The following is a 16178-nucleotide window of genomic DNA, read 5'->3' on the forward strand; positions in this document are numbered from 1 at the left end:
GGAAGGAAGGAAGGAAGGAAGGAAGGAAGGAAGGAAGGAAGGAAGGAAGGAAGGAAGGAAGGAAGGAAGGAAGGAAGGAGAAGGAAGAGAAGAGAAGAGAAAAGAGAGAGAATAAAAGAAAAACTTTAAAAATCACTAGGGAAAAAGACGGACTTTCTTTTCTCATTGTTCCCCAAGCCTCGGGGAAAGAGATGGTCAGGACATTTGGTCTCCAGTTGTAGCTGCCTGTACAAATACTTTGTAAGCCCTATACAGTATCTACTCTCCTCTTACACACCTTGCAAGAAAGTTTACCAAAATGGCAGAGCAGAACACCAAAAGGGATTGTGGGACAGTGGAAAACAATAAGGGTATGTTCATGGGCATACAGACCCATGTTCTTGTACCCCCTCCCAAGGGTTCCAGTACTTCCATGCCACTTGAGCAAACCATTCTTCCAGCTGGGCAGGGCCAGATAGTTCTTTTAAACAAAGGCTACCAAAGAGATGGAGATTGGAGGCTCGGGGGGAAAAAAGGCATTTACAAGTAGTGCTAAGTAGAAATGATGGGCTGTAATTCAAATGCACCTTTGGTCGAGTTGGGGGTGGGCATATACCTACTATATAGCAAAGGCCCAGGGAGCAAAACTACCTTGCCATGCCAGGCCTGTTCAGCTTACCTAGAGCGAGGGCTAAATAATAAAAATCACAGCATACAATTCTGAAGTCAACCACAAGCAATGAATGCAGAACAAAGGTACTTTGGTATATGCCATCCTAATATTCCTGTCTGCACACTTTAGTGCTCTTAAATGTGTTTTATGTTTAATGAAAGAAACAATGACTTTCCGTAGAGGGGGGGAAATAGATCTTTAAAGATAATCAAGACCTTAACTACATACCTTAGGTAGCTGGGAATAAGCCACTGTACTCTTTATTTTTTAACACTCCAGATATGTAATTTAATGCAGGTCTAATGACAGTTTCAAACATGCAGCTTTAATCGAAATTGTTCAAGCTCAGTACTATGACAGGAACTCACAAGCCACCAACAGTGCTGTCCATTTTCTCAGGTTCCAGGAGAAAAGAAAAGAAGAAGAAGGAAAAAAAAACCTCTTGAACTTATGTTGCTATTGATGTGTAATATACAATAAAAAAACAGTTAAATTTCAATTACCCACAGGTAATTATCATTTTATTGTTTGACGGTACTATGGGGATTTTTGTAATTCCCAAGACTAATAATTTTCTATAATTTTACAGGTTGTCAAATAAACTATTAAAGATTATCTTTGAAAAGGCTTCTGCAACTGTAAGAACCTATCATACTGTTCATGTACAGTATTAGTAATTAGAGATCCCTGGATAGTGAAATACCCACACTGGGGGCCAAGCACTAGAGAGCATATTTTCTCCCAGCCTCCTCTAATCTCTCATGAAAGCTTTCAAACTTCTCAGGTATTCTTCTCGCTTAGAGTGGGAAGCACGTCCAAACTTTTATTAATATTCTCTTGGCAATTCCAAAATGGTTCAGTAAGATAAATCTTCACCTGCTGGTGGGACAAGGCTGAAATCAGACAGATGGGCTGAACTCATTGTTAACAAAAACTCTGGGACCAGATGCAAAAATTAGAAGAAAATGTTTATTTTTAGGTGTTGTGGAGCAAGTGGTTATATTCCTGGTAACTAATAAATATATGTTGCAGAGAAACCAGGCATCTCCAGATGTCAACTGAGCTAGGTAGCAAGATCCTCTCAAGAAATCTTTTCTTCTTCATCATCTTTTTTTTTATGGTTGTTACACTCAAATTTCAGGGTGAAAGAGACAAGTTAATGTCAATCAGCATGATGCTGGTTTATAAAATCATATAATCATAGATAAGAAGAACTGATGGGGGACCTCTGAAAATATCTAATTCCATGTCCATATTTTACAGATGAAGAAACAAAGTCTTGGATAGATTAAATGACTGCCCCAAGACCACATAACTTTTTTGTTTTTGTAGTAGAATTGGAATTGGAACCAAATCTCTTGTTAGCTAGATGGCCCCAGTGAAGTATGGGGTTTCTTAGAGTCAGGAAAAACTGAGTTCAAATTCTGGCTCAGACACTAGCTTTTTGAATCTGGGCAAATCACTTAACCTCTGCCTGCTGCTCCACTGAAAAATGGGGAATGTTTCTCTTATTGGCTTCCCACATTATACCACTTCCTTCCTGTGTTTGTGATGAACAGGCAATATTTGTAAAACACAGCACAGTATATGGCACACATTAGGTGCTTAATATGTTTTTGTTTTCTTCCTTTCCACCCAGTTAATACAAATCAGAGTGGTTGTTTACTAAATACTTATTCCCTTTCTCCCCTAACTCCTTGACTCCCTGTGTCCTAGTTTAAAAATGTTACTTCCTCTAGAAATTGTGAAGCAAAATTATCAAAAGGTAGCAGTTTGATTTCATACAGCCATTTGATTTAGAACCAAAGAGACCTCAGGAGTCATATAGTCTAATCCTTTTCCTTACTCTAATTTTACAGGTGAGATTCCAAGCCCAAAGAGATTAAGTGACTTGTTCACATAAGCACTAGATAGTTGCTTGTTGGCTGACTGCCTGACGGAGATAGGTAGAAAGGAACCCAGATTCTAAATATAATGATTTTTGATTCCAAATATAGAGATTTTGACCACTCCCACAATTTAAATTCAGGGCACCAAACCTGAGGAGCTACTACCTCATTCACAAAATCAAAGAAGTATAGAATTTCATAGCTGGAAGGTTCAATGGTCAAACCATATCTAAAGGATCTGTCAATAAACCAAATAAAAAACTCAAGGAACTGATATTCTAACAAAGGAAATGGGGAGATGAATGGTAACTACCAGGGGACAAGACTGCTAGCAAGAAGCTAGAGAAGTACAGAAAGTGAGTTGAACTGGATTATTGTCTAGGCATTCACCAATTTTGAAAGCAGGACCCAGAGCAAAGTCATAGAGGAATTATAGGTGTGGGGAAAAGTTGCTGGCTAGGTGTGAAGTCTAAAGAATGAGTTGAGTGAGCAGTAATTAAAATGTTCATGAATATACTTGGTTTGAGTTACTTGAAAACAGGCAACCACATAGCATATTAGAGAGAGTATTGGATTCAGAGTCAAGAAGACCTGAGTTTCAGTCTAGTCTCAGGCACTTACTAGCTATAAGAACATGGGTAAATCACTTAAGTACTTCCTGCCTCAGTTTCCTCAACTATAAAATGGAGAAAATAATAATTGCACCTACCTCCCAAGGTTGTTGTGATGATTAAATAAGGTAACATTTCTAAAGTACTTAGGATAGTGTCTGACATATAGTAGGCACTTAATAAATGTGTGTTCCTTCCTTCCCTTTCTCCATTTGTTCATTTCTTCCTTCCTTCCTTCCCAGTTAACATAAATGAATGTGTTTGTCTATATGCCCAAGAACTCCAAGGGAATAATTGATAAAACCAAGTTACCCATAAGATTTGAAAGATCAGCTCTTCTCTGAAAATCCACAGTGTATGAGCTTATTAGGTTGGACTTAATGACTGCATATCAATCCAAGGAGCACTGTGTCTTCATTGACCAATTTCAAAGTCTATGTAAAATTAAAGGAAGAGTTGATTTTCATTTACCCAGAAGAACAAGCTATTCAAGTGATGTGACTAATTCTTTCATTTGCTGATGCCCAAAATCCTTATCACAGGATACAAACCTATCTCTTCTACAGTAGAGATTCAGTTTATTCCAATCCAAGATGAACATGAGAAAAACCTACTATTATCCAACCATTGTGCTATGGAAAAGAAATATAGAGACAAAAGAATAAAATTATACTTTTACAGAACTTAACACTTTTCCAGATCCCACTAGAATCTTGATACTGGACCCAGAGATAAGATTAAGTCCATAAGTCAGTCAATAAACATTTATTATTTATATTATTATACTATACACCAGGCATTGTGCTGACTAATGGCAATACGAAGAAAGGCAAAAATGAGTCCTAGCTTTTGAGAGCTCATAAAATAACAGAGAAAACAAAATGAAAACAACTTCATACAAACAAGTTACATACAGGACAAATAGGAAATAATCAATAAAGGGAAGGTGTTAGAATTAAGAGGGATTGGGAAATCTATTAGAAGATGGAATTTTAGTTCAAATTAAAGGAAAGCAAGGGAGCCAGGAAATGGAAATAATTCCAGACATGGGGGGACAGCCTATAAAAATGCCTATAGTTGAAGGATGAACAGTCAAATGTAAATACCACAGAGTGAAGTAAGATCAAGACATATTCATTCATAGCTCTTAAAAGTACTAGTATCAAATTCTTTGCTAACACCTTAGAAAAGAGAATGAAAGAGTAATCACCCTGGAAGAAGCTTGGAGCCTCCCAGAATCTCTGTTTCTATGGTACTTAGTCAAACTTAAACCTAAACAGAAATTGCTTATATCACCACCCCCCTAGCAATTGGTAACTAAGTCTTGTAGATTTTAAAATAAATATCCAATACTCCAAGTATGATATTGTGAGAGAATGAAGGGAGGATAGATAGGAGGAAGGATGGATGGGAGTAAGGAGAGAGGGAGGTAGAGGAAGGGAACAAAAGGTAGCATCCTCAGCCCCAGCAGGGGAAAATTGACCAGAGCCCTTTGGGCTCAAATAAAAGATGAGAGACAACTTAGGGTTTAGAATAGTTAGATTTTATTTAGATTAGGAAAGGGAAAGGTTAGGTAGGGAAAGAGAGTCTCCTTTGCCTCCCTCCCTGGTAGAGAGAGCCCAGAATCGAAGAGCCTCCTGGCTTGTGTAACATGGAAAATGGCAGGGTGGAATTCCTGCAAGATACAGGGTCAAGCCTCACCCAGAATTCTGGGGGACCCCCCCGGAGAACTCTGGGTGAGGGGACAGGTGGAAAGGAGTTAAACAGTTGATTCCTGGGGGTTGAGGTGAGCAGGTCACTCAGCTTTCTTTTCCCTGTTTGGGGGTTTATCTTGGTGGCCATAGTGTGAAAAGCCATTGTGGTTTCTACTCAGGAGTTTGCCTGTCTAGCGGGATTAGACCTTTCTAGTAACAACATAATAGTTATTTAGTTATTTTAGATATTAGAAATGATTATCATAAGCTCTAAGTGCCAGCTAAATATTAAGTCTGCCACTCCCTCCTAGGCGGGAGAGAGACAATTTCTATCTAAGAGTTCAGGGCTTCCCAGATCCTATCCAAATCCTTGAAACCCCCCTCCTTGCCCATCCCTTCTTTCTTTTATCAATATATACATTACATCTTTTAATAGTTGTGCCTGACTATTATTGAGGGCATACTCACAGCTATTATAAGTTTGGATCCTTTCTGTTGCCAGCAAGGAAGTCAGATCCTCCTCAGTTCTTGATAACAAATTATCGGCTTCTCCTTTGTCCCTCAATCCAACCTGTGAGGAATATAAGTGGAGAAAGTAAACATCATTAGAGATTTGCTTTGCTGAGCCTTGTCAGAAGTCATTGCCCTGTCTCCATTTTTAACTGAAAAACCAACTGCTGGGCAGGAGGGCTTTGAGAGCAAGCCGCACTTACCCCTCCCCACTCACTCAAGCCTGTGTGTGTGGGAGGAGAGAGTCCTGCAGGCTCCTAGCCCAGGCCAGTCCATCAGCTTCCCAACATCCCTGTTATTACAAACATAACACTTGAGAGGGTGAGAAGGTGCCAAAACTCTCTCTTTTATACTTTCTCCAACACCCCCCACAAAGGAAATGGGAGGTGTTGGGGGAAGTTGTAGCTAGGAGCCCTGGGAGATGTAGTCTCCCAGGGCTTAGAATAATTATAAACTGCACAATATTCAATAAGATTTATTAATATTTTACTTGAAGCAAAAGGAAATTAAAAAGGCTAGAGAAACAGATAACTCAACCAAGCCACTCATGTGGAAGAGAGAGCAAGAGAGGTGTTACCCAAAACTTATATACAATCATGTAAAAGACACATAAACAGAAAGGAAAAAGGAATTTGGGGGCAAGGGAAGAATTCTGCGAGATAAAGTCTAAAGGATACAAAATTTCCCCTTAAACAGTCTTTTATTGAATACATCCAGTGATGGAGAATGCACTACCTCTAAAGGCAGCCTGTTTAATTTTGGGACAAATTTAAATGCTAGTGTTTTGCCTTATATTGAGCCAAAGTCTACTTTAACTTCAACCCTCTGCTCTTGGTTCTGATCTTATGTGGCCAAGAGGAGCTAATCTCTCTGTCCCATAAAAATCTTTACAATATCTCAAGAGTGAAGATAAAGGTACAAAAATGAGAAGTTGTCTCATAAAACAGAAATGTCACTATCTCTACAAGGGTATCTAGAAGAGAAAGCTACTTAGCCTGGGTTAACTGTGGTTATCAGTTTATTGGAGTAAAATTATATACTCTGAAAGTGTATCCCAAGTCCATGTAATTTAGATTTTAAGTGATCATTTTCTAGTTGATTTTATCAAAAGCAGCTTATAATATTCTTCAAACATTATATAACAGCTCCTTTCCTATTCATTGATCAATGATCTGTAATTCCTTGAGGAAATCCTTCCACTAAAATCTTACTGAGGCCCATTCATATTATATGGCTTTTAAACCTTTTTTGAGCTTCAGAAAAGTTAAATTATTTGCCCAAAGTCACACAATTTATGAATGTTAGAGACAAATTTTGAACCTCTGGTCTTCTTGACTCCATATCCATTCCTTTATTTTCTATTCCATGCTGCCCCTTACTTGTCCTCTTCATACTAGTGAGCAATAATCTCATCTAAGTGTCTAGTTCCTATGTAAGGGCTAATAAGATTCCCTCTTATATTCAAGGAATATAATTCTCCAATCATATAAACATGATAAGAAGCAACTGAGCAAGTCAAAAATATTAATAACACTAGTGTTTAACCAAGGATTAAATTTTTACCAAGGCATAATCACATCATAGTTTTCATTTTGGTAACATATATTCTCTCTCTTGGCCACTGCATAGCTATGTATTTGTCCTTGCAATGTGAGCTTTATGGGGACTTAAAATGGAGAATAATTAAATAAATAGTCCTTGGTGCTGCATGTCTTACCTCCAGATAAGTCATTGTGATAACAGTTATATGCCCTGAGCTGAAGGCAATGTCAAGGTCGATTATCTCACTAGAGGCCCTAATGAAAAATATTTTTCTGATCAGAGTAATGTGTTACTTTATTTTAATGGGGAAGAAAGCTAATGCCATTTCTTTACATTCTCAATGTAAGGCAATGCCATTTCAGTTTGGGTTATGAAAACAGAAAAGGAATATATTGTACACACTTTGGCAGTTTTCCCTCTCTTGCTAATAGATACTGCCAGCCTCAGTGAAAATAAAGTTTGGCTAACTGGAGGGATTTCCTAGCAGCTAACCTCATCTTTTCCCCATTTTTTTTGTAACCATATCAGAAATTTTCTTTTAACAAAATGCCATAGCTTTTGCGAAATTCACTAATCCCAGAACACACAAATGAGTCACTTTGTATAATCAGAACATCTAAAAGATTTTTCTCTCCACAGATAATTTTTCCTACCCCCTACCCCAATCCCCTCTCTCTTCCTCAACTCTTCTCCCTAATGAGAGCTTTATAATTATCATTTTAGTTTTTTTGTTGTAAACATCACTCTCTATCATATATAATATATATTATATATATATGATATATATAACATGTATATATATCATATATATAAATATATATATTTAATTATACAAGGCATATTGATCACGAAACATGCAAGATAGCTATAATGTTAGTATCATTTGGTGAAGGAATAACATTTTTGTTTATCTGCAAATATATTTGATTCTAAATGGCATCCCATTGAACCACTAAAGAAAAATCCAACATCTAATCCTTTTATATTTGTATGTCTCTTTTGTTTCACCTTTGTGAAAGAGAATTATTTACTCTATTGTCTATCCTGAGTTAACACTAACTTAAGTACCCCTACTTAGTACCTCACTAGACTGAAGACAGGATAAACTCCCCCTTGTCTACTTTTGAATTGAATCAATAGTACTAGGTTAGAAGCTAGTAAGATACTTAGAGAATTCACACCCTTAGAAATTCAAACAAATCAGGAAATGGTGAACCTTTTTTATTCAATCAGCCAGGAATTTGTGAATCTTTTTGATGAGAACTTAACCTTCAGAAGGTGAGATGTCCATCCTACAGACACTGCCCCCTGGGCAGTGCTAGACAATTTGGAAACTGATTGGTCCCTGTGAAGAGGGGAAGGGACAAGAAGTCACCATAAAAAGCAATCCTGGACTCCTTCAGGTCACATTGCCTTTAGAAGACAGTCTGAAGAAATTGTCTTCTAGAGATAGTCTTAAATAGTCTTTGAGGGAGCTTCACTGGAGACTACAGTTTGGATTATGGGTTCAGAACTTGGCTTCTACTTAGACTCTGACTCTTGGTTTACTGCACTGGGTGAGTAAAAGGCTGACCTTTTTCCTAGCTTCTGGAGAGACTAGCTTCCATCTTGGAGGAGGCTGTGTGGTGACTCACTATCAGCCTTCATGGTTGAGAGCTAATTAATCTCTGCCTGGATTAAGTAGTCCCAGAGCAAAACATTTAGGTTGATAGGATCAATAATTTCTCTATCCCCCCTCATATTTCTCTCCTTTATTATTTTCTCTCTATTTGTAAATATTTGTAAATAAATTTCTGACTCAAGATATAGTAAATACTGGCGACCACATAATTTCATATAAACATTGTTCAACCATTAATTTTAACCTTTACACCTTGCTTAGAATGAAAGTATTTCAGATTTTACTAATGAAATGGTGCTATCTATTAGCTCTATTAAAATATCTCATCATCATATAAAAGCAACTCTGGGTTCTCAAAGGTCTTGCCAGGAGATTGAAAAGTATGGCAGAAAGTATAAGGTTGAAAAGAATTTGAGCAAGGAACCACCAACTGTATGGCATGGCTATTTTCTGAGAAATAGGCTAGCTTAGTTGGCATGACTCATCACCCAGTGGATGATGAAATGTTGATCACAACATTTTTTTTAAATAGCTTAGATAAAAGGAGTATCTACACCAAAGAAACTGCAAGGCTTTTCAATATTTAAATGAAGAGAATGTCTTGACAAAGTTGGAAATAAGAGGGGAGAGAAATAAAGATCCACTATAAAGGACTGGATTCTGGTCAGGAGACCTTAATTATAGTTTCAGCTCTCCTACTATTCAGATATGAGTCCTTGAACATGTGGGTTCCCCTTTTTAGACCTCTAGTTTGAGAAAATAGGAGGTAGAACAAGATTAAATCTAAAGGCTTTTCCATCTTTAAGGACAAAAAAACAAAAATGTTCCCTTGTAATGACTATACTTATGAAGCTTTTTCTCTAGGCATAACATGGATAAAACCTTGATCTTTAAGAATAAAAGCCAACTGAGGCTATTTTTTAACTATACAAACTGCTTTCACAATTTTCACTTTCTTTCTATGAAAAAGGTTTTTTTGTTTTTTTTTTTAATTTAGGCTTTGTGTTTTGGTGGGGGAAGGGGAAACATTAGATTTTTCTTTTTTTTCCTGTAAATTCATTTTAAATGTGTTACTAAAGCTAAATTTCAAAAGTATAAATCTTGGTTACCAGACTTAAAATTTGTGCTGGAGGAATATCAGAAATGTGCACATCTAGGCACTTCTGCCAGATAACCTAGCTTTTTTGAAGGACTAATATATCTTTCTGGAAGTGACTTTATGTAGAATTTCCTATTATATGACTCATCTCTGTTGGAGAGTGAGAGAACCCCTAGAACTTCTGCTGGAGGGAAACAGATTGGTGAACATCTGGGACGTAGCAAGTCATAAGCAGCTCTGTATTTTTTTACTTTGCCCTTAAGAGTGATTTCCTTCTAACTACATAAGAGGAGAGTCCTACTGTGAATGGACAGTGGCTCTTTGACCATCCTGTATCCAAAATAGACTTTTGAATAATTAGATTCTTAGGCTTTCTAAGGTAGAGATACTTCCTACTGGTCATTTGGAGTTCCCAGGGGAACAGAGAGACCCACACCTATAGGATGAAGTTTTCTTGCCCACCATGCAAACACAACAGTAGATAGACTTTGGAGATTAGGCATTTATATTTCTGAAAAACAGAAAGAATGAGAATCAATCTAGCTTCAAAAACTAGAACTAGCAGTGTTAAAGGTTTGACCAGACACTGATAGCGGCAACCACAGCTTGAGCCTCAACTTGTGATGTTCAAGATGAATGTTTTCAAGTTTATGAAACAGGGTATTAGAAATAAGGGATATTGAACTGAGAAAGGATAAGAATCCTGGATAAAGTCATATATGATCAAGTTTGGAGGAATGGTGTTTCAGAGCTGGCAGAATGAGATCTCTCTCTGTGCCATCACTACATCTGTTTAAATACTGAGGTCAAAACCTAATGTTATGATTAAAATTATCTTGAGAGATTGATTTTTGGGTAAGAATACAAGTTTATTGATTACATCAGATTTATTGGTTAGGCCAGCATCATAAATGATAAAGTGATATAGCTTTCCATGGCTATCTCTCATAAAGAGGGGATTACCCAAGCTGGGTGTGGCAATCTGATAAATAGATGTTTAGGAACTCATTTTTCAGCCACTCCCTTGACCATCCCAAGACACCTTCAATTCCTAGTAGCTAATTATGAAGTGGTCCTTCAATCTATCTACCCCTTCCCATCCCTAGAGGTGGATAGGTCATGTCCACAGGTCATATTCCTTATCTCCATTTATTAACCAAATTCTGTTAAAAAGCAAGCCATTCTCTGGGATTCTCAAGACCAAAAAAAAAAAAATTCTAAAACTAGCAGACTACATGATATCTCTGACCCAGATCACAGAGAGAGGAAACATAATAATTCTCTCTAACATATAATAATCAATATAGTATATGAAAAGTTAATTTTTGGATAAAAGAAAACCAGATACATGCAAATACCACCTCCCACAAACCCTCATTTTTGCTCCACAAAAGTCACCTATATTTGCTTCAGCAAATTTTCAGAGTGCCAAGTAGCAGAAGGTAGTTAGGAGGAGTTTTGGGAGATTATTGGATGGAGTCTCTCAAGTATTTAATCAGTTCATCTTCATCTTTTCTATGGCTAATAAATTCAATAGCCACATCATACTGATTGCCACTGTCTTATGAATGATAAGAAATAATTTGAGAGACTTAGTTCAGATGTAGGGGAGGGGAATAATTAAGATATAAAATTTAAAGATTTTAAAATCTATTTAGGAGCCCATATTGTTTATATCATTCCCCTAGCTAAAGGATCATAGCTAGTATAATGGATAGAACATTGGATCTAGGATCAGGAAGACCTAAGTTAAAAATATAGTCACTTAACCTCAGCTGGCATTTAGTTTTTACTCTATGGTTCAGGGATAATAGTAATATTCATCTTCCAATGTTGTTGTGAAGATCAAATGATATAATATTGGTAAAAATGGTCTGAAAACCTTAAAGCACTATTCAAATGCTAGAATATTTTAAATATAATTTTTACTTATCTAGGTTTAGGATCAGCAGATCCTAGAAGTTGGACGGGAAAGGACTTTAGAGATCATATAGGGCAACTCCAGCTCATTATTTTATAGCTGATAAAATGGAGACTCAGGGGGATTAATTGACTTAACTTGATTTGTCTAAGGTCACAGGGTTTATAAGTATCAGAAACAAGATTTGAACGAAAGTCCTATGACTCCAGAGCTATCATTCTTTTCCATTAAACCTCTAGTCTTCATTTTATGGGTGAGTAAACTGAGGCCTTCAGAGAACTTGTGACTCAACCAAGATTATATAGCTTCTTCCTGAAGTCACCTGAGATTTATACTTAAGCTTTTTGATTCATAGACCAGGACACATACTCCTATGAAATGATGAGAAGTGGTTTTTTCTCTCCTTCTGTCTTCCTTCACATCTCCATAGCTGCCATGTGAGTTCTAGAATTTATTTTCATTACTGCACTCCTCATTGCTTCCTCTCTCTTCTCCAATATACAACCAAAATAAGCTTTCTAAAACTAATCATATGTTAGCACTCTTCTGACCAATCAGTAAGCATTAATGAAGTGCAAAGGGTTGAGGATACAGAGACAAAATTTCAATAATTCCTGGCCTCAAAGAACTTAGAGTCTAATGGGGGAAAGATAAGTAGTTCTATTTTGAACCAAAGTTCTATATTCATAAATTTCAATCAAATCAAAAATATTCATAAATTCATAATTTCTCATTCAGGAGGCACTTCAAAGGCATTTTGAACCATTGAGATAGAATCACAGAACATAAGAGAAGTAGCAGGGATTTTAAATAATCTATTCTGAACCACCCCTCAATGTTACAATTGACTCAACTGAGGCTCAAGATAATAAAATGACCCACCAAAGTCACATGGAACAGGGAATAGAGAGTGGGGTCTGGAGTTAAGAAAATTCCTTTTCCTGAGTTCAACTCAAGCCCTAGACACCTACTAGCTTTGTGACCCTGGCCAAGTCATTTAACCCTGTTTATCTCAGTTTCCTCATCTATAAAATGAGCTAGAGAGGGAAATGGAAAACCACTCCAGTATCTTTGCCAAGAAAACCCCAAATGGAAAAGTCAGTAACTGGAAAACTACTGAAAAAAATTATACACCATTTATTTTTGCTTCTTATCAGCCTCTTTAAAGTCTAAGCTACTTGAGGACAAAGACTATAATTTGCCTTTTTATATTTCCAATGTGCAGCATAGTGTCTAGCATATAATAGTTACTTAATAAATATTTATCGATGTCTTGATACTTAGGACATTAACCTTTCAAGTAGAAAGGAACCATTTGCTCATAGCATTATAGACTTCTTATTACTGGATAAAATTTAGAAGCCATTTAGTCCAATCTCTTCATTTTATTGATGAGAAAAACTAGGCCCTGAGAGACTGATGACTTGCCCTAGATCAAAGAGGTAGGGGGTGTCAGGATTCGACCCTAGTTTCCCTGATTCTAAATCCAGTATTGTTTTTTCCTCTAGTGATTGATCAAATTCATATTTCTGGTTACTACAACCCTTCAGGGATGTGGAGATAGTATTTTATAACATCCTTACAAGATGCCCAAAAGCTTAGAGAAAAAACTTTTGGAAGATCAGACAAATAAAAGATAAATATTTTAGATCATGCTCTACTCAGAATTAAGGTCAAAAAGCCAATTATAGAATATCTGAGATGACTGGATAAACTATAGCCCCCTCATATCCTTAAGAACCTAGAGCTTGATCCAAAATTCATCTCTGGCCATCATCATCTTAGCCCACTGAGTCTGCAGACAAATTCTTTAAGAAAGGAGAAGAAGAAGAGAAGGTATGGGGTTAAGGTCTTTTAAGGTCATATTCCCTGTATGTTTGTAAAAAAAAAAAAAAACAAAAACAAAAAACAGAAAAAAAGGCCAATCATCCTTTCTTTTCAGAATAAGAACATTAGACTTTGATAGGAGTTTTAGCTCTGCTATTATGTAGCTATGATTGTGAGCAAAAATTTTTTTTCTCTTTAGACCTCTGTTTCTTTGTCTATAAAATCAGAAGGTCAGAATAGGTAACTACTAAAATTCTAGCACTCACAGTATAACAATTTTTTTTTATTTTGTGAATTTTTTTTCCTTTGCTTCATTCAAGTTAGATATTTTTTTCCAGTTGTGATAATGGTAAAAATCCTTAAGAAATCTATTAAAGAGGGGCATCTAGGTAGCGCAGTCAGATAGAACACCAGATCTGGAGCTGGGAGCACGTAGGTTCAAATCTGGCCTCAGACACTTCTTAGCTATGTATTCCTGGACAAGTCACTGAATCCCATTTGCCCGGTCCTAAACATTTTCTGCCTTGCAATCAATATATAGATAATCAATACTTAGTATCAATTCCAAGACAGAAGGTAAAGGTTTAAAAAAAAATAATTCTTTTAGAGAGAAGAGGAAAGCCTGAATGCCCTTGTTTAGGCAAAGCTATGAGATAAGGATCTAGGCAATGGCTGTAAACCACCAGTAAGGGAAGCCAATGAGCCAAGACCTAAATTAATCTTGTTAAAATCAATGTGGGTACGTTAATTATTACACTATACCTGCTCATATTTCGCCTTTTCTCCTTGGCAGTTCATTTGACCTTAGTGTGTTTGCTTAGAGATTAAGTAGTAGTATCTTATCAAGATAATAAAGTACTGCCTACTAATAGGTAATATATTTGAATTTTTCAGAGAGCTGGTATCTCTATTTAAAACATTCATTTCAGAATATCCCAGTAGCATTCATTTGAGAAAAAAGTAGAGCACCTAAAAATCATTTAGAGTGAGTGAGTAATCACCGAACTCATATAAAGAATCAATAATAACATTACATAATTATATATGTGCATATATATTTATACTTTATGTATAGAACATTATATGTGTATATATAACATATTATATAAACATACTTATCCTTTTCCTTATTTAATGATATATAAAGACATTAATATAGTTGGCTATATAGTTGACTATAGTTGCATTATATTAGTATTAAGGAAAATACACAAGCCTGTTCTTTCTAGAGCCATAACTAGGGCAAGGCAACTGGGACTCTGCCCCATAGCTCTAAAATTTAGAGGTGCAAAATTTTTAATGATTTTTAAAGATTGTATATTAAAAATATTTTGACAGTATTTTTGCCCCTTTGGGGAAGTGATTTAAATTAATTAGCAAGAATAATTAGTTAAACTAAGAAGATATAAGATGACTTGCTTCTCCTAGCCTTAGGCCACATAACAGGAGATCTCTTCCCCTGCTCTGTTCCTTTCTGAGTGGCAGTGTCTCCCCAAGAGTCCTAGGAGTGAGTGGGCAGGGTCTGTTCCCAAAAAAAGGTCATGTTCTAGAGTTCTCTTCACAAGACTAATATTTGGGGGATTGCTTTAAAGACTGATTTGGGGCTGTTTAGTTGGGTACTAAAATTACATTTATTTAGGGTAATCACATTACACAGGGCATAAAGAGTTAGAGTTAGAAGGGATCTTAGAGACTATCTCCTACAGCTCTAACTCTTTTTTAAGAACTTCAGGTTCATTGGATGTATGTGACTAGCCCAAGGTGCCATAGAAAGTAACAGAGGTGGGATTTCATATGTATAACATATTCAACTACATATATAAATATATATAAACAAAAAATAGGTGTTCTTGTGTTATACACGTATACATTCCACATAGCCAAACAAAGATGGAACCATCATCATTAGAGAGAAGAAAGCCATCTTCTTTTATTATTTGCCATCAAGGTAATGATTAATGAAATGGGGGGGGCATCATTGATTGATTCTTTCTGTTCAAATGATCAAATGAAATATTCATAAAAAATGCTTAGCAAGTTGCCTGACAGAGTCAGTAGGTGCTACATAAATGCTTATCCAGTTCCTCCAAATCATAATAGCCTTGTAACAGAGCACCCCTAAAAAGGAAGAAATATCTCAACTCAATGAATTCTTCTCTTCATATAGTGATCCTTCTTACATGTGCAGGAATGTAGAAGATACAGATAAATAAAGTATTTATGATGGCAGGGATGGAAGGGCATAGATATATATGGACTCCTCTCAGTGACTCAAACATAATTGTGAGTCAACAGGGAGTAAATAGCTAAAATCTTTGGGAAAATAGAATTTCCCTGCTGAAGGTTACTGTGAATTCAAGGGTTCTTCATTTCTATTCTACAAAGCAATGAGACAGTCAAAAACTAATGAAGTAGTGTAATAGAAATGGAAAAATTAGAGTATGTTAAAGGGAAGAACATTTTACTCAGAAGAGGAATGATAGGAAGAAAGTATTTGGCTATATAAACTGGCTAATGGGGCTACTCAGGCTCCAGTGTTCCCCAAAACCTCAAAAGTAGATTAGTATGAATTTGCTATAATTAGAGATAGGATAATGCACATAAAATTAGACATTAACAGGTTGAAATTCAATACACAACTTTGGATAAACGTAAGCTATAGAAATGTCACTCAAGCCATTTGTATGCCTTATTAGATGCTGCCTAGTGAATTACATCCTTGTAATGACCCAAAACCCTCATTTTTAAAATTTATGGAGTTTAGTTTGCCCAGCAACAAAAGAAATTAAATGTAAATTCATTATTAAGATCA

This window comes from Gracilinanus agilis, chromosome 2 (assembly GCF_016433145.1).
Source record: "Gracilinanus agilis isolate LMUSP501 chromosome 2, AgileGrace, whole genome shotgun sequence".
NCBI classification, from domain to species: domain Eukaryota; kingdom Metazoa; phylum Chordata; class Mammalia; order Didelphimorphia; family Didelphidae; genus Gracilinanus; species Gracilinanus agilis.